The 19,163-nt window shown below is 40.2% G+C and overlaps 1 protein-coding gene across 3 annotated transcripts in view; it reads left to right on the forward strand.

The window, feature by feature from the left end:
• The window catches only part of arhgap36 (Rho GTPase activating protein 36), a 104,769-nt gene that overhangs the window by 35,876 nt on the left and 49,730 nt on the right, over nucleotides 1-19,163 (forward strand). The window contains exon 1 of one of the 3 annotated variants that reach the window (XM_060923355.1): nucleotides 6,678-6,953. The exons of the other annotated variants lie outside the window; for them this stretch is intronic. The gene's annotated coding sequence lies outside the window, so the exon portion shown is untranslated. Of the gene's footprint in view, nucleotides 1-6,677; nucleotides 6,954-19,163 lie in introns of those variants that run through there. 3 annotated transcript variants of the gene reach the window in all.

Below are 19,163 nucleotides of genomic sequence, written 5' to 3' on the forward strand. Positions count from 1 at the left end.
TGACCTTCGAGCCCTCAGGTGGCACTGCCTGAGAAACCATCATGCTAATGTGTCAAATATAGCCACATGGGCTTGGGAGTACTTCGGAAAAAAAAGTTGTCACTTAACACAGTCCGCCGCTGCATCCAGAAATGCATCCTGAGACTGTATTACGCAAGGAGGAAGCCATTAATCAACTGCATGCAGAAATGCCACCAATTTCTCTGGGCCTGAACTCATCTCAGATGGACCCAAAGACAGTGGAAACGTGTGCTGTGGTCAGATGAGTCCACATTTCAGCTTGTTTTCAGAAAAACCAGACGTCGAGTTCTCAGTGTCAAAGGTGAACACGACCATCCATTGTGTTATCAGAGAAAGGGACAAAAGCCAGCATCTGTGATGGTATGGGGGGCATCAGTGTTCACAGTATGGGTGAGTTGTATGTGTGTGAAGGTGCCGCTGACACAGAGGCATATATTGAGATTTTAGAGAGACATATGTTGCCATCAAGGTGACTTCTCCTCCCAGGAAGTCCATGCTTATTTCAGCAGGACAATACCAGGCCTCATTCTGCACGGGCTACAGCAGTGTGGCTTCATAGACACAGAGTGCATGTGCTTGACTGGCCTGCTGCCAGCCCAGAGCTGTCTCCTATTGAGAATGTATGGTGCATCGTGAAGAGGAGAATCAGACAACGGCGACCACGGACTATTGAGCAGCTGAAGTCTTCTAGAAACCACTAGTATCCTCAAATCCCATACAATTAAAAAGTGTTGTTAAAAGGAAAGGTGATGTCACACAATGCAGGGTTCTAACTAGGCCTTTTTCAGCATATTGGGCTGATACGCAATGTTTCCTTATCGCTATGCCCACAATATTGCCGACAGGCTTGAAAAAGACGCTCGCTGGTCATGATGTGAAAATTGTGCATGCAGGCACTCATTTGAGTTTCCAAATATGTCATTGCTTAACTCTTGAATATTTTCTATTGTGAATACCATCATTAAAAAGCTTATAATTTCTGCTTTCCAAAGAAATTTATCTCATTAAGATCTGTTCAGTACTTTGGGAGTAACGGCAGGTTGAAGTTGGTACAATAGAGTCCACTCTCTGCTCACGTGATGTCGGGAAGATGCCGGTGCTTTTTGAGTCATGGGAAAGCGGTCAGGCTCTCTCTCTCTCTCTCTCTCTCTTCTGATCAGTTTCCGACTGGATTACTCGTGAATATCAATCAGATAACTTTTATAGGGATGTTCTCTTGCTTTCACTGTTTCTGATGAAGTATTCAGCAAAATTTTCCATCAGCTAGTTTTGATGTTATGATTCACTGGAGACTTTGAAGTAAGTTTTCATAGCTTTACCTACTTATTTTTCAAATCAAACTGATTCATGTAAATAAATAACTATTTTAGAATATAACTATAGTTGTTTTGATGAAAAATATTGAGATCTTCATGGTCGGAAAGATATTTTTTAAAACCAGAAGTCAGAAACGTGTTAATTTCAATTCAGTTAACTGGAATTGTTTATTGGATGTGGCTCACAGTTTTTTTGAGGTTAGCCTTGAAAGCTGTGAATATTAATCAAAATAATCATTTATATTCTTTCATAGAAACACTAGTAGGCCCTACTTAGAAATACAAAGGCCTACAGAGCACAAAGAGGGTATTAGAAATAATATTTCCTAACTTTATCGAGTGTGCCAATTTAACGTTTGTTTTTTTAAACCTAGTTAGCATAATTAATGCTAATTAAATACAAAGTTGCATAATTGGTTTTTACTAATTTTTCAAACTTTGTATTCAGTATACAACAGTCTCAGTGCCTGCTAATTTCCATGTAAATATCTTGAAAAAAAAGTTATTAAGAATAAACATTTGATCTCATTCATTAATGAGGCCCATTTTGGACCATGTGATCTTCATACAGAATATTACAATAGTTTTCTGAAGATTAAGCCGTTTCTTCAATCTTTGATTTGTAATATCTCAAGAATGGATAAACATATTTTAATTCTGTAAAAAGTATGTTGTTCTGCATTCAATTCTGAATTCAGTAAGACCAGTTTTAAGCAATTTGGACTGAATTTAAATTTTCACCTGATATGCCTAACAAAAAGACTTGTCAGTCTTGAAAATTTTGGTCTTTTGTTTAATTTTCTCATTATCCCCAAGCGATGGCGTGCTGCCATGTGAGTGTTCCACATTCGGACATACTCCACTCCCCATCCACATAAGCACCCAGTGCATAGCTGCCCGAGTAGTTCCATATGGAGATTGTCACTGATCATGCTAGTCCGGTTTCAGTGTTTCCCACAGACCAGGTAGCAATTTGTGGTGCTCCACTGTGCCAATGAGGGAATCGTGTGCGGTGGTGTTGTGGCGGTTGGTGGAGTCGGTCATTGGGGTGTATGCAAAGTGTTTACAGCGGGCGGTGTTCAAACACACAGTATTTTTCTTCAGAGTCACCTGCTGGGACTATTTTAAAGCTACAAGAAGCATTTGAGATTATTCAGTTCAATCTAAATTCTTTTAAGTTCTTTAAGAGAAGACAGCTAAAACAATTTTTACCAGAACCCTGCCTGGTTTCATTCCTCGACCCAACTTTACATTACAGGGCAGACCATTAGTTTGCTGGGCTTGATGTTGGTGGAAAACCTGTCTTTTTATTATTGAACTATTGAAAATCTTTTCTTTGTACTTTTGTCAGTTAAATAAAGGTTCGAGTGAATTAATAAATCACAGATATTTGTTTTCATTGCATTTTGGAAAACATCCACACTTTTCTGGAAATGGGGTTTGTACAATGTCAAAAATAGTCAAAATACAGAAAAGCCTACTAACGAGTTAGTGTGTCCAAACTTTTGACTGGTACTGTACTCTGCACTCTTTGTACTCTGTTATAAATGAATGAGGTCAGTGTTGCTCAAAGATTTATTCTGTGTTAGATCACCACCCACAGTGCAGTGGACATTTGAGATTGCATGGAGGTTTGTTTCACACTGCAGTCATTAAGAGTAATAGCTACGAAGTCATTACAGAACAGAACATACAGGAGAAAGATGGGTTCAGGACTCCCCTGTTTTGCAGATTACAGACCAGAGTGTCTTTAATGGGTACAAATGGACATATCTTGAGTTGACATACGAACTCAAACATATACAAACTAAATGTTTTTGAGTAGGTGTAGTTTTTATGATTGCACTCAGTGTGGTGTTCTGAACTGTCCTGCCAATTTAGCTTATGTTAGCCATCTGGCTGTCATTAGCAGTGAAGATTGTAAACATTTATGTGGATAAAAGTAGTCTCAGAAATCCTGTCAGGTTAGCTGATGTTATCTAGATTCGTCAATGAAAAATATTTATGAATATTACTTTAAACATCTCTTAGAAATCTGATAAGTTCATGTCAGTCATTAGGCCAGATTCAGCAGTCAAATTATTAAGACGAATTATAAATGTTTATTTTAAAAACCCTCCCAGAATCCAGTCAGTTTAGCTCATGTTACCTAATTGGCTATCTTCATCAGTAAAGATTATGAACACTATATTAACCTACTTAAAAGTTCTCTCCGAATCAGCGTCCGCACATAGTCTGCTGAGTCAAAGTAAAATAAATAATAGGGCTTCACATTTCTCTCTTTTTTTTTTTTTTGCTAAATCCACTGTAGCACTATTATTTCATTACATATTGAGGTATAATACAGTATGTGTCAGATCTCTTTGCTACTCTTCCTCGGTCATTCCCATTCAAACAAAAAAAGTTGTTTATCTACTGTTACCTCACAAGGAGAACTCCGAGTATGTGGAGTATGCAATTATCTTGTGTCAGTCTCAGCCTGTTTAGGCTCCTTTTTGCAAAAAAATATCAGCTATGGATTTAGCTGTCATTACCCTTCAAACATCTGGCATGTTTTTGAAAGAACTGCCAGTGTTCCATACCATATGGCCAAAAGTTTGTTGACACCCCTTATCAAAAAGAAGTATACTTCAAGTTCATTTTATTAAGTATACTTAAGTAAAGTATATTTCCTTAAGTATACTTTTGTGTACCAAGTATACTGATATCAATGTATTTACAGTATACTTGTAAGTAAACTAATCTAATACTTCTTGGGACTAAATTGGCCCACTTTTAGTTTATAAAAAGTATACTTTAAGTCTAAGAGAAGAAGGAAACTCTGAGTATACAACTAGTATTTTTTATTTTGTACTGCAAGTATACCACAAGTAAACTTATAGTTTACTAGTTCTATACTTGTAGTCCACTCTTTAGTTTACAAAAGCATTATTGGTGGCGTTCTCTCGTTTCTGAGGATCTTTCCTTCCGTCATCAAGGAAACAAAAGCATACTTCATAGTATACTGGAAATATACTATGAGTTTACTTGTTTTATACTTCTAGTCCACTTTTTAGTTTACTAAAGTATACTTTGTAGTATACTGGAAATATACTATTGGTTTACTCGTTACACACTTCTAGTCCACTTTTTAGTTTATAAAAGTATACTTTATAGCATATTAGAAATATACTATTAGTTACTGGTTATATACATCTAGTTCAGTTTTTAGTTTTGAAGTATACTGCAATTACCCTTCTAGGTATACTATTAGTTTTCTAGCCCTAACCCTTACCTCATGCACACTATCAGTAGACAACTTAAGTGTTTTGTACCTGTAGAACGACTTGTGTGCTTTGGGTCGCTGTCTTGCTGCATGACCCACCTTCTCTTGAGATTCAGTTCATGGACAGATGTCCTGACATTTTCCTTTAGAATTCACTGGTCTCATCTCATTATCTCTAGCCGCTTTATCTAGGTCGCACGCAAGCTGGAACCTATCCCAGCTGACTACGGGCGAAAGGTGGGGTACACCCTGGACAAGTTGCCAGGTCATCACAGGGCTGACACATAGACACAGACAACCATTCACACTCACATTCACACCTACGCTCAATTTAGAGTCACCAGTTAGCCTAACCTGCATGTCTTTGGACTGTGGGGGAAACCGGAGCACCCGGAGGAAACCCACGCAGACACTGGGAGAACATGCAAACTCCGCACAGAAAGGCCCTCGCCGGCCACGGGGCTCGAACCTGGACCTTCTTGCTGTGAGGCGACAGCGCTAACCGCTACACCACCATACTGCCCGAATTCACTGGTATAATTCAGAATTCATTGTTCCATCAATGATGGCAAGTTGTCCTGGCCCAGATGCAGCAAAACAGGCCCAAACCATGATACTACCACCACCATGTCTCACAGATGGGATAAGGTTCTTATGCTGGAATGCAGTGTTTTCCTTTCTCCAAACATAACGCTTCTCATTTAAACCAAAAAGTTCTATTTTGGTCTCATCCATCCACAAAACATTTTTCCAATAACCTTCTGGCTTGTCCACATGATCTTTAGCAAACTGCAGATGAGCAGCAATGTTCCTTTTGGAGATCAGTGACTTTCTCCTTGCAACCCTGCCATGCACACCATTGTTGTTCAGTGTTCTCCTGATGGTGGATTCATGAACATTAACCAGTGTGAGAGAGGCCTTCAGTTGCTTAGAAGTTACCCTGGGGTCCTTTGTGACCTCGCCAACTATTACACACCTTGCTCTTGGAGTGATCTTTGTTAGTTGACCACTCCTGGGGAGGGTAACAATGGTCTTGAATTTCCTCCATTTGTACACAATCTGTCTGACTGTGGATTGGTGGAGTCCAAACTCTTTAGAGATGGTTTTGTAACCTTTTCCAGCCTGATGAGCATCAACAACGCTTTTTCTGATGTCCTCAGAAATCTCCTGTGTTCGTGCCATGATACACTTCAACAAACGTGTTGTGAAGATCAGACTTTGATAGATCCCTGTTCTTTAAATAAAACGAGGTGCCCACTCACACCTGATTGTCATCCCATTGATTGAAAACACCTGACTTTAATTTCACCTTCAAATTAACTGCTAATCCTAGAGGTTCACATACTTTTGCCACTCACAGATATGTAATATTGGATCGTTTTCCTCAATAAATAAATGAGCAAGTATAATATTTTTGTCTCATTTGTTTAACTGGGTTCTCTTTACTTTTAGAACTTGTGTGAAAATCTGATGGTGTTTTAGGTCATATTTATGCAGAAATATAGAACATTCTAAAGGGTTCACAAACTTTCAAGCACCACTGTATGCTGGCCCAGATCTGGGATGTGCATCTGAGCCAGATTTTAAGGATGGTTCGTGCCAGATGCGGGCCAAACAAAATTTGCTGTCAGGGTAATTTGATGTCATGCACTCGAGTATTGGGCTTCTCATCTTGAAATTGTTGACATTTTTAAGGTGTCTTGCTTGTGTTTAAATTAGCTTTCAATAGATGCTACTAGAATGAGAATATGTAGGACTTCATCACGTGATGTCAGGGTTGATAGTGTGCAAGCTTGCCATATTTTCGGGGTTTTTTGGCCAGTTCAGCCCAGTGGATACATTATTGTATTTCTCATGTTTGTTGTTATCCCCAATTGTATATAGAGCACATAGGAAGCAGATCCCATGAGAAGTTCTTATTAAAACTGTACTGCTCCTCTGCTCATCTCTGTTTTTCTCCATCCCCTCATCTCGTTTCATCTCCTCCCCTCTTCTCCACATCTCTCCTCCTCTTTCCCTCCAGTTCACTGAGTGTTTACTTTACGCTTGCACTTGGCTGCCCCGTGGCCCTGCACTGATTTACTTGAGAAGGCAGCAGATGGAGAGAGCAGACCTCTCCCTTTCTCACACACACACACACACACACACACACACACACACACACACACACACACACACACACACACACACATTCTCTCCTCTCTCTTTATCTCTTTCTCACTGTTTCTGTCTCCTGTGTGGATTTTGGTCTCTCATGCTCCATTTGGACTGGTCCTATCTGGCTGTGCACTGAGCACTGACTGAAGAATTTCTGCCCCATTAGCACACACCATCTGGCTCAGATACTACAGGTAGAGTGAAATGGAACCTGTGTGTGTATACGCATGGATGACTAAATTTGTGTTATGATTGTACGTACAGATGCATTGTATGTGTCTGTGATGTCAGGTTGTGTGTGACTGTGTGTTTACAGAGTGTTTGAGTGTATAGCTGAGTTAATGTATTATTTACTAGTGTATGTGTATACTGTGTGTGGGTTATAAGTGTGTGAATCATGTGTCATTCGAAGTTTAGGTTTATAGTCATTCTTTTACGCTACTATAATGTGAGGGTGTTGGGATTTCCTGTTTAACATGATATGTCTATCCACATGTGTCATGTTTTTCTGAGGAAGTGTGTGTGCGTGTGTGTGTGTGTGAGAGAGATTATTTATGAGAGATTAATTATGTCTCATTTCATGAGATTTTAATTTATTTAATCTTGCTGTTTTACTCATTAACCTAAAAACCAACACTGATGCTGGATAAATGCGATTTGTTTTTGTGAAATGTTAATTTCACAGCTATAATAACTGAATGTTTTTATGGTTATCAAACTAATGATACTGCCTTGTACTACAGTGACTATATACTCCATATTTCATCATGACAGCACTGCGGTACCCTTACATTACTCTACATATTACATATTTAATTACAATCCTGTCATATCATAGTTAAATCATTTTTCTATAGTCTTTTATTTAATTTATCGATAGTAAGGTTATTTTCTTGACACTTTTTTTTTTTTTTACTGCTACACTAGTAATGTAACGTGATAGACATACCAAAATTTTGCAAACACAAGTTTTTTAAAACAAGATATATGGTTAATTTTGTAAAGGGATGTTCACTGTTGGTTTGTAACAGTCACTTTTTAAATTATGATCCATTGATCTCTATTTAGTTGTAGTTTGTATGGTTGGTTTGTTTCCTTGGCTGTTTGCTGAGTATTGATACTTCAACAGAATATTACACTAAGTATTATTGCCACTTGTTCAATTGGTACTAGAACTTTCTTGTCTAGACGTTCAGCACTTCATCTACCTGACTTTTACACTCGTTGTACGTCGTTCTGGATAAGAGTGTCTGCGAAATGCCATATAATGTAATGATCTACTTAAACAAGATCTTAAAGGATCCAGTGCGCTTCTGCTTCTTCTATATAACCTTAAACACAGCTGCATACAACTCCTATCAATATATATTCAAGAAATGTTGCCTAGGTTCCATTTGAATGGTTTCACTGATAACGTATTATAAACACATTGCTCCAAAATGATGTCTCTACTCTCGGTCACTTCTCAAGAAAGTCTTTGTAGTTCCAGTGGTGGTTTAACCGCCATAGTGAATATCAAACAGGACCTGTGAATAAGGGAGATGCTGCTGAATTCAGTGAGACGTCTCAATGGAGCTCTTGTGCCTGACCTGTCACCTTGGGTAAAACTGAGAGTATCTGAATAGCATTTTTCACTGAAAATCCCAGTTTATGGTGGCTGCTCTGCTCTGGTTCTGACATATGAGCAGTTTCAACCCATCATGTCCAAATCAGGTTAACTGTGTAGACAGAGCTGAGTTGATTTAATCGATGCAAACATCAGATGTGTTGTGTGTTTCGGGTTGTTCATGTCCAAGTTCATTAATGCTGAGCAGCTGGGATGCTTTATGAACACTGGTCTATTATAGCAGAGGACACAAAACCCACTTGTTGCATTTTGATGTTTTCAGACAGAGTATAATCAAACCACTACAGTGTAGATGGTCTAAATATAGTGTTCTACACATTTAGGAATATGTTCGAGTTGCCTATTCTTTTGCCTTTTTTGGCTGTGGTGAATCAAGCATACAACACAGAAGGATTTACACACAAAATATTATCCAAAATGTTTGAGAGTTATTTGTACAGGATATCTGGGAGCTGTTAGCATTTGTGTAAAGGTATATTAGATTGAATTGTCGATAGCAGGAGGTGCCTTTCAAGTATTTGTGTGGTGCCACTGGAAAACCCCTCACATGGTAAAATTTGACATTTTCTCCTATATGTTTCTGCAGAAAAAAAAATACAGGCTTTCCTGAACTGAAATGTTTCTTTTTCGAATGTATCTCAACCAGAACTTTTTATTTTTTAACACTGTTTAACCCTGAAAGAGGAAAAAAAGGGGGGGGGGGGGGATTGCATTTCAAAATTTCATTCGGACTCTGACTTATGAACTTCACTGGTATTGAGACAACTGGTACTTGTCTACTGCTGGTTTCAAATAATGATTAGACGCATGTCTGTTTCACTACACCATGTAACTCCAACAACTTGTTCAAAGTGCAACACTCACTATGTGAGGAAATCACATTTAAGAAGCAGAGTTTTAGATATCTTTAGACAGACTGACTGTTTTTAGCATGTTGTTTGTTAAATTCGCTCCTTATTACATTACATTACACTACAAGCATTTACTGTAGCAGACGCTCTTATCCAGAGTGACGTTCAACATACCCAGAGCAGCCTGGGGAGCAGTTGGGGATTAGCTGCCTTGCTCAAGGGCACTTCAGCCATTCCTGCTGGTCCAGGGAATCAAACCAGTGACCTTTTGGTTCCAAAGCTGGTTCTCTAACCAACAGGGCATGGCTTCCCCAACCTAAGTCTAAAATAAAAACAACCTAAGATGATCTTTGCAGGAAAAGCCGAGTCAAAATCAAAAAGTAAATAAAAACATTGCTACATTGTTTGGTGGAATATATTTTATAGTTTCCTAAACTTGGGGTATCGAAGTTATAGGCAGGAAGAAAAAAAAAAGAAAATTTTAGCCAAAAACCATTTTGTAAAAATCTTTTTGGCTATTTGCCAAAGTTCAGACACAGTCAGTGCGTTTACATGCACATAGAGAAAATCGAATTTCTGCCGTAGCTCGACTGAAATCGAAGTTCTAAATGCCATGGAAACACCTTAGCTCGGCTGAAATCAAAACGAACTGGATTTCTTGTAATCGAGCTACGCGACCTAGATTATGCGATTGTAGCCGAGCTACTTAGACTACGTTCAGACTGCACCCGGAAACGACCCATATCCGATTTTTTTGCCCATATGCGACCTGTATCCGATTTGTTATTGACAATCTGAACGACACAGATCCGATTTTTTCACATGCGACCCAGGCCGCTTGGATATGTGGTCCTAATTCCGACACTATGTGGACACTAATTCCGATGCATATCCGATATTTTCACATGCGACTGCAGTCTGACCGGACAGTTCGCATTCATGCGACCTACACGTCATTAACAAGAGACAAACGTCACTATTCTGCGTTGGCTAATCCCGCCTCTTTGGTGGAAAACAACAACATTTGTACAGTTTTCAGAATTTAAATAGACTTTTATAGAATTGATCAAGCTAATGGTGGATTTGGTAGGGACCTGGATGTTGATCTGTTAGCCTGATTAAATAAAACAGTTTCTATAACTGATTTATAACTTAAACCATCCTGTATTACAAGATTATAAGATTGTTCTGGAAATTTCCAGTAATTTGACACCTTCGGTCTCATTAGTCTGCTGTTAATCAGATTATTGTGTGAGTTCCGCCGCCGCCACAAAAACCACATCGCCAGGTCTCGCCTCATCTCCATCGCAAACTGCACTGGTGTTTCTGCACCTTGAGCCAGCGCTGAGAGAAGCTGCAGAATTCAGCTGGCTATAAACAATCTAAATAAATATTTATAAAAATGTAGAAAAAGTTTATTAATATGACGAAATAAATATGTGCAAATTATTAAGCCTGAATTAAGAGTTTGGTAATACAGCGGCCGTATCCCAAATGACTGCCTACTGAAGCTCGAGTGCACTATATATAGAGTTTAAAAATCCATTACTTCCTAGTAACATGTAGTGCACTTATATAGAAATTAGAGAGACATTTAGGAGTCAACCCTCGTTACCAGGCTACAGGTTTTCATTTCAGTTCAGAAACAAAAACACACATGAGACCTCACACTTTAACACTAACCAGATAATTAAACAAACAAACAAAAAAAGAAATCATTAAACATTAAGAGTGCGCTTTTTTTTTTGTTTACGTATTACGTAGATGTGCTTATTATGTGTCAATTTGCGCATGCGGGACACTTTTGGGTCGTCTTCCGTTCATATTGGAGATCGCATACAAGTCTCATATAATTGGTAATGTGAACGGCCTAACAAAAAAATCAGATTTCACAACAAATCGGATATGGGTCGTTTCAGGTTGCAGTCTGAACGTAGTGTTAGTGCATGTAAACCCTATCAAGCTACATAGTCGAGCTACTTACTTCAGTACTGCCCCTTCCGGAAGTGACGAGTGACAAGACCACAAGCGGGAAACACAACAGCCTTGGTCGGCATGACAACAGTAGTAGTAGCGAGCAGCAGAAGAGGTCAGGAGGAACAACATCTCTCGATGTTGCTGTCCTCGTCATTGTTCTTCTTGTGAACACGGAACTGATAACTTTGTTTATACTCTTGAATAGCTCTTCTTCATGACGACAACCGGAAGTGTACCAACACGATGGGGCGTGTAGCGCCACCTGTGGCTCGGGTGCACAATGTACCTCACACAATAGCTCGATTTCCTTGTGTGCATGTACTGTAGGATTGGATTTCTCTGGCACCCCTGCTAGGACCCTTAGCTCAATTACCGACAGTAGCTCGATTTGGATGCGTGTGTAAACGCACTGAGTGACATCTGATGGGTTTTCCAGACCTGCCTCATATTTCAACACTCAGTGCCATGATAGGAATCTGACGTTAAACAAAATGCACAAACTAATAGTAATAGAGACTGTTCACTAAATTACAGGGAGTGTCTTGGGTATGTTCACTGCCCATACTGGGCTTGTACAAGCTAATCATATAACCTGCCAATTTTACTGTGCACTTATTCAGGCCATAATTCAGCTGGTAGCTGGAATAAACTTTTATAATGAATATGATGTTAAAATGCTAGATTGCTGTACAGCCTTTGGCACAACAGTCTGTCTGTTGCTAGCAGGATTAAAGAGCTTAAACAGTTTAGCCACATTAAGAGTTCATAAACATCCCACACACACACACACACACACACACCACCACCACCCAAGACTAAAAGCTGTATACTTTGCTTCCTGAGCTCTGGAATTACTTATTCACCTTTGTGCACAAGACAAATTTGCACTTAATAATAATCCGATATCTTAAAGAAGATCATATACTGCTTTAGGCGATTCATTTCACGGGTTTATGTGGAATGCACTATTGTCTTGCTTGCATTGAAAACACACGATCTTCATGGACCTTGAGGCCCATCCTGCTATATCCAGTTCCTCTAAAAGCACCATGCTGGAGGGTGTTAACTGATCATGGGGCATCTGACATTCAAACAATAATCTCAACTTTCTGAATAATTTGAAGTTTCTTTGACTGTTAAATTCAAGTGTGGTCAATTAATCAAGTATCTGAAATGTAATGCAGGGAATATTCGGAGTGAATCCAGAGAAATATTGCTATGTCGGGAACATGTTTTGAGGGTGCATGCATGCATTGTTTGTCTGCATAAATTCCACCAGATAGAAAACAATATACTGTACATCAGACTAGTTGACTAGTTTTCGAAGGTCTGTTTATGTAATTCAGACCTTCATATGGTTTACATTATGAGGCAGAAAAAGTAACATACTGGTTGTGTGTGATTTCGGTGCAGTCTTTGTGTACTAGTATGTGGACTGTTTTATCTCACCACTCTAACAAGGGCCAATTTTGCTAATTGCAGCCTTGATTACAGAGCCAAGACACACAGTGTTAATGTAGTACATGATTATCGCATAGTTTACACAGAGTATCTGAAGGCTTGTTAAAGCTAGGGATGTTTTCCACACAGTTAGCCATTTCCATATTCTCCCATAGTCATGATTCATGGTTAATAGTAGTTTTATACTTAAAGGAGAGTGATGCAATTGAGATTTAATAGATATTAGAGGTCAAAGGTTACAGTTTGAATTGTTAACTTAGAATTAAAGACGACACCGCAATGGGTCAGATCATATTCACTGATTCTATACTGCAGCAGAGAAAACAGCAAGAAAAACAACTTTTGAACTGTGACCTATAACCCGGACAGCTCAGCAGGTGGTGTGATGATGACTGTAGCGGAAAGTGACCCCAAGCGGGTACCAGGAAACGGAGGTGCCAATACTCCAAAATAGAGCGGGTAATACTCAGCAGTTTCTGATCAAATGGACATCCTATTTTCTCCATCAAGCTTGTGTTAGGATATAAGATATCAGTCTTTTTAAAAATTCAGTCTTTTATATAGGTCATTCTAATTATAATAAAAATGTGACGTTTAAAGGAGAACTGAAGCCATTTTTAAACTTGCTTTATTTCTTAATTAACGTGTTATTCAATTACGTTTTCGGTTTTAGTAACCTTATACTACCGTTCAAAAGTTTGGGGTCACCCAGACAATTTTGTGTTTTCCATGAAAAGTCACACTTTTATTTCCCACCATAAGTTGTAAAATGAATAGAAAATCTAGTCAAGCCATTTTTCTGGCCATTTTGAGCATTTAATCGACCCCACAAATGTGATGCTCCAGAAACTCAATCTGCTCAAAGGAAGGTCAGTTTTATAGCTTCTCTAAAGAGCTCAACTGTTTTCAGCTGTGCTAACATGATTGTACAAGGGTTTTCTAATCATCCATTAGCCTTCTGAGGCAATGAGCAAACACATTGTACCATTAGAACACTGGAGTGAGAGTTGCTGGAAATGGGCCTCTATACACCTATGGAGATATTGCACCAAAAACCACACATTTGCAGCTAGAATAGTCATTTAGCACATTAGCAATGTATAGAGTGGATTTCTGATTAGTTTAAAGTGATCTTCATTGAAAAGAACAGTGCTTTTCTTTCAAAAATAAGGACATTTCAAAGTGACACCAAACTTTTGAATGGTAGTGTATATGGTGACTCGTATTGGCAACTAATTGCAATTAAATATTATACTTATCGGCCTATTCTGTTTTTAGCCGTGTTGAATTTAGTTCATCTGGTCCATGGCAGGTGTCACTTATTCATGCGATCTTCACGAGACTTGTGCGAGACTTCGAAACGTGACGTGTCAGCCAGGTGTCAGTGCCGCCATTTTGAAACCTGTTTTCCAAACGAAATATTGCACAAAAACTAGTTTAAATGACGATTACTGCCTACTTTTTTCAAACTTTGCTATCAAAACAAGCAAAACTTCTGGCTTGATTACATCAGCATCCAAAAGAGAGCGCGTGCGTCTTTTGATAACGTTGGCAGATGTTGGTCACTTTGATTTCCGCTGTACATTTTACTTCCGTCCTACAATGTCTCGCACAGGTCTCAGCGAATCTCGTTTACGGCCATTGCTTTGACATATGAACTGATATATTACATAGCATATTTCAAACATTTGTGGCGGCACGGTGGTGTAGTGGTTAGCGCTGTTGCCTCACAGCAAGAAGGTCCGGGTTCGAGCCCTGTGGCCGGCGAGGGCCTTTCTGTGTGGAGTTTGCATGTTCTCCCCGTGTCCACGTGGGTTTCCTCCGGGTGCACCGGTTTCCCCCACAGTCCAAAGACATGCAGGTTAGGTTAACTGGTGACTCTAAATTGACCGTAGGTGTGAATGTGAGTGTGAATGGTTGTCTGTGTCTATGTGTCAGCCCTGTGATGACCTGGCGACTTGTCCAGGGTGTACCCCGCCTTTCGCCCGTAGTCAGCTGGGATAGGCTCCAGCTTGCCTGCGACCCTGTAGAACGGGATAAAGCGGCTAGAGATGAATGATGAGAATTTTGATAATAAAAAAATTGCCTTCAGTTCTCCTTTAATAAACCTTTTGAAATGAAGCCTTTTTATTATACACTGCAAAGAAGCACACTGCTCACCAATTTCTTGTTCTTTATTATCCAGTATTAATCTCCCAGCAAAGCTTTTGCAATATAGTCCGCTATGGTTTTACCCTCTGCAGAGAAAAAAGCTGTTAGTTTTCCATTACTGCAAATTCCTTTACCAGCAACAGGGATTTTCTGATTCACAAATGAAAAACAAAAGCTAAGTTCTCTCTTAGTTGAAATCCAAAAAATAATGAGAAAACAATAAAATCTCAGGAGATAATAAAAATATTATGGGAAAAAGCTTTTTTTCTCTTCATCCTTTTATCATCTCATCCTCTCTAGCCGCTTTATCCTGTTCTACAGGGTCGTAGGCAAGCTGGAGCCTATCCCAGCTGACTACGGGCGAAAGGCGGGGTACACCCTGGACAAGTCACCAGGTCATCACAGGGCTGACACATAGACACAGACAACCATTCACACTCACATTCACACCTACGGTCAATTTAGAGTCACCAGTTAACCTAACCTGCATGTCTTTGGACTGTGGGGGAAACCGGAGCACCCGGAGGAAACCCACGCGGACACGGGGAGAACATGCAAACTCCACACAGAAAGGCCCTCGCCGGCCACGGGGCTCAAACCCGGACCTTCTTGCTGTGAGGCGACAGCGCTAACCACTACACCACCGTGCCGCCCTCCTTTTATCATTTTAATGAATATTCCAGAGCATCTTTCTTTCATGTTAAAATGTGGCTTGACAAAAAGATCCCTTTCAACCCAAAGCTCATAGAGCATGACTGATGTGCAGGATGCTCATGTGAGGGTCATTACCATGTTTGTCATCACTTTCATCTCAGTGGATTTTCCTCTGTGCCTCTGTTTACTGCCTGTCAGTGCTGCCTGTTAATTCACTCTCTCTGAGCCTGTCAGGTTAATTCAGCTACGATGCTCTCTGTGTACTCTATCATTGCATACTTTCATTTCGTATTTAACCCCTTAAACCCATCAGGAGCTGTCGGCTGGTCCAGACATACATTCCAGACTCTTATATCTGAACACCTTTCCTATTAATTTAACCATAGTTATTAAATGTATTTATAGTAGTTCAGGATCATATACTTTAAAGTGAGACGGCCTTTTGATTTCATAAAATCGGTGAAATTTAGTTCCCTCTGAAATTTGGTCATTGTGATATATGTTTATTTCTGTAATATCTCACAGAATATCAGGCCATTCTGTGGCTGGGAAGTTACTTAATTTGAGGGGATTCCCAAGCAAATAATGCGCATGAAATCGCTCACTTAACGCAGTCAAGCAGAAAGAGGAAGTCTGTGTGTGCATGCGCAGGTTTACCTTGACCGTGCACTGACAGTTACATCATCTTGTCGCTAAACGAACAGCTGATCACACCGACGTGCTCGCTGACCGCCGATATTTATTAGTTTGGGCCTTCATTTCCTTTCCTTTCCAACATAACGTCTTTTCTTCTTGCGTTCCATTACTGCAATCGGTTTTCCATGTTTCTTTTGCACACTCGCGTCCTCCATTTTGCTCTTCTGTTTCAAATTTCCATCCCACAATGCTTTGCGCAAAACGGGAAAAGTCCACCACGTGATATATGATGTAGTTTTTTAAAATGGATCATCTCGAAGCAGACAGGAATGGCGGAGAATTTAGAGGCACGTGCCCCTAAATTCATTAATTGTTAGTAAAAACAAAAAAGTTAATAAAATTGGAGGTATATGATTCGGGTTCAGTAGCTTTCGGTCCACTAAACAAAAAAAGCTGGGTGTCAAGGAAAATTGTTTTTATGACCTACACTTGAAAAATCTGAAAGGCAGTCTACCTTTAAGATGAAGAACTGAATCTGGAAGAAGAGTTAAACGATTACCTTTGATACTCAGTGTGTGTTTGTAGCCAGTAATACAGGTTACGTAGGTGATGTAAACATGTAATTTCTGATATCATAATGTCAGATTATACAGAATAAACATTGTTGCTTTTATTTGCTAAGCAATACTCCATAAATGTCATGCTTACATCAGGCTACATACGCTCAGGTTTTCTATCTACAAAAGATCACGGGAATCCTCTTGAGCTGCCAGTGGCAAAAGAGAGCAGTTGACTGTGTTCTTTTGTTTCAGTAAGTGTCACACACTTGCGCAGAGACACATAAACACACTCCACTCAGTCTTTGCATGACTCCATACAGGATGTATACAGTCATGCGGACCATGGGTGGGTGACACTTGCCAATTGTTTAAAAGTAGTGCCGTGATAGGCATTACATTTAATAGCAAATGTGGTCAGACTAACATTCTTTTTTGTGTTACAGATATTTATAGATGTTTTTGCAGTTCCACAGTAGGGCTGTGGAACTTTCTAGATAAGCAGGAACTTTCTGGCTGTGTGTCAGTTTGTCTTAAGAAGAAGTACACTATTTGTGGATCATGAAACTGTCTAGACTGTACTGTATAAGGACCTTAGCCTGGCTAACGCGACTTCAAAGCTCTCCGAGCATTTGGTCTGGCCAAGCTATTAAGCCAAACCGTTTCGCAGAGCCCGTGGTTGACCCGCCTCCCTGAAATGCCTCAGTTTGCTACTGGTCGAAGCCAGAAAAGGCTGTGACGAAGCTTAAACCAATCACATCACTCTTTCCTCTGATGTATGCGACGCGACGGAAACTGCTTGAGTAACTGGTAGATTAAACTCTTACCGAAGCCGGTCGGGAGCAAGGCGAAAACGTCCTTCCTTTCAATAAATACCTCCAGGGCTGCTCTTTGCTCTGTTTTCAATGAGAACTTCCCGTTGAATGCTTTCAATACAGCATCTACCGCTGTAAACAATCTATGGCTTCCGGTCGCAGTTCTACTACGTCACTGCCTTGAACACGCCTCTACCCAGGGCCGTTGGAGATGCTCAAAGTTGATTGGTTCCCGATTTTTCGGGAGCTTGGAAATGCTGTAGATAGCCTGCCTGGCCAGACTAAGCTCGGAACAGGCCCTCGTGTTGCGTCATGCTTAGGATGGGCAGGCCCAGGCTATAAGGACCTAGAGCCTCTCTTTTTACTCTTTCTAGAGCATGTGGAAATGTTTGACTATTATTATCATCCATCCATCCATCCGTTATCTGTAGCCACTTATCCTGTCCTACAGGGTCGCAGGCAAGCTGGAGCCTATCCCAGCTGACTACGGGTGAGAGGCGGGGTACACCCTGGACAAGTCACCAGGTCATCACAGGGCTGACACATAGACACAGACAACCATTCACACTCACATTCACACCTACGGTCAATTTAGAGCCACCAGTTAACCTAACCTGCATGTCTTTGGACTGTGGAGGAAACCGGAGCACCTGGAGGAAACCCACGCGGACACGGGGAGAACATGCAAACTCCGCACAGAAAGGCCCTCGCCGGCCACTGGGTTCAAACCCAGAACCTTCTTGCTGTGAGGCGACAGTGCTAACCACTACACCACCGTGCCACCCCATTCAAGAAGATATACAGTGCTGAGCGTAAATGAGTACACCCCCTTTGAAAAGTAACATTTTGAACAATATCTCAATGAACACAAACAATTTCCAAAATGTTGACAAGACAAAGTTTAATATAACATCTGTTTAACTTATAACGGGAAAGTAAGGTTGATAATATAACTTAGATTACACATTTTTCAGTTTTACTCAAATTAGGGTGGTGCAAAAATGAGTACACCCCACAACAAAAACTACTACATCTAATACTTTGTATGTCCTCCATGATTTTTAATGACAGCACCAAGTCTTCTAGGCATGGAATGAAAAAGTGGGCGACATTTTGCAACATCAATCTTTTCCATTCTTCAACAATGACCTCTTTTAGTGACTGGATGCTGGATGGAGAGTGATGCTCAACTTGTCTCTTCAGAATTCCTCAAAGAAAATAATTTCTTTACACCACAAAGGTGAAGGCTACAAGAAGATCAGCTTTACTTATCAGTCAGAATACTGTCGCAAAAGTGGTACAAAAATTTAAGAAAGATGGAACTGCAACCATCTCACAGAGACGTCCAGGTCGTCCACGGAAGTTAACACCTCGACAGGAGCGTCTTCTGATGAGAAGGGTTGAAGAAAATCGGCATGCAAGTTGACTGCAGTTATCTAAAGAAGTAGAAAGCCAAACTGGGGTGACTATTTCCTGTGACACAATACGGCGTACACTGCAGAGGAATGGCATGCATGGATGCCGTCCACGAAAGAAGCCTCTCCTAAAGCCCAGGCACAAAAAAGCCCGCCTAGAGTTTGCCAGGGCCCATGCTGACAAAGATGAAGACTACTGGGACTCTACACTCTGGAGCGATGAGACCAAGATAAATGTTTTTGGAACTAATGGCTTCAAA

Source organism: Neoarius graeffei, chromosome 1 (genome assembly GCF_027579695.1).
Source record: "Neoarius graeffei isolate fNeoGra1 chromosome 1, fNeoGra1.pri, whole genome shotgun sequence".
NCBI classification, from domain to species: Eukaryota; Metazoa; Chordata; class Actinopteri; order Siluriformes; family Ariidae; genus Neoarius; species Neoarius graeffei.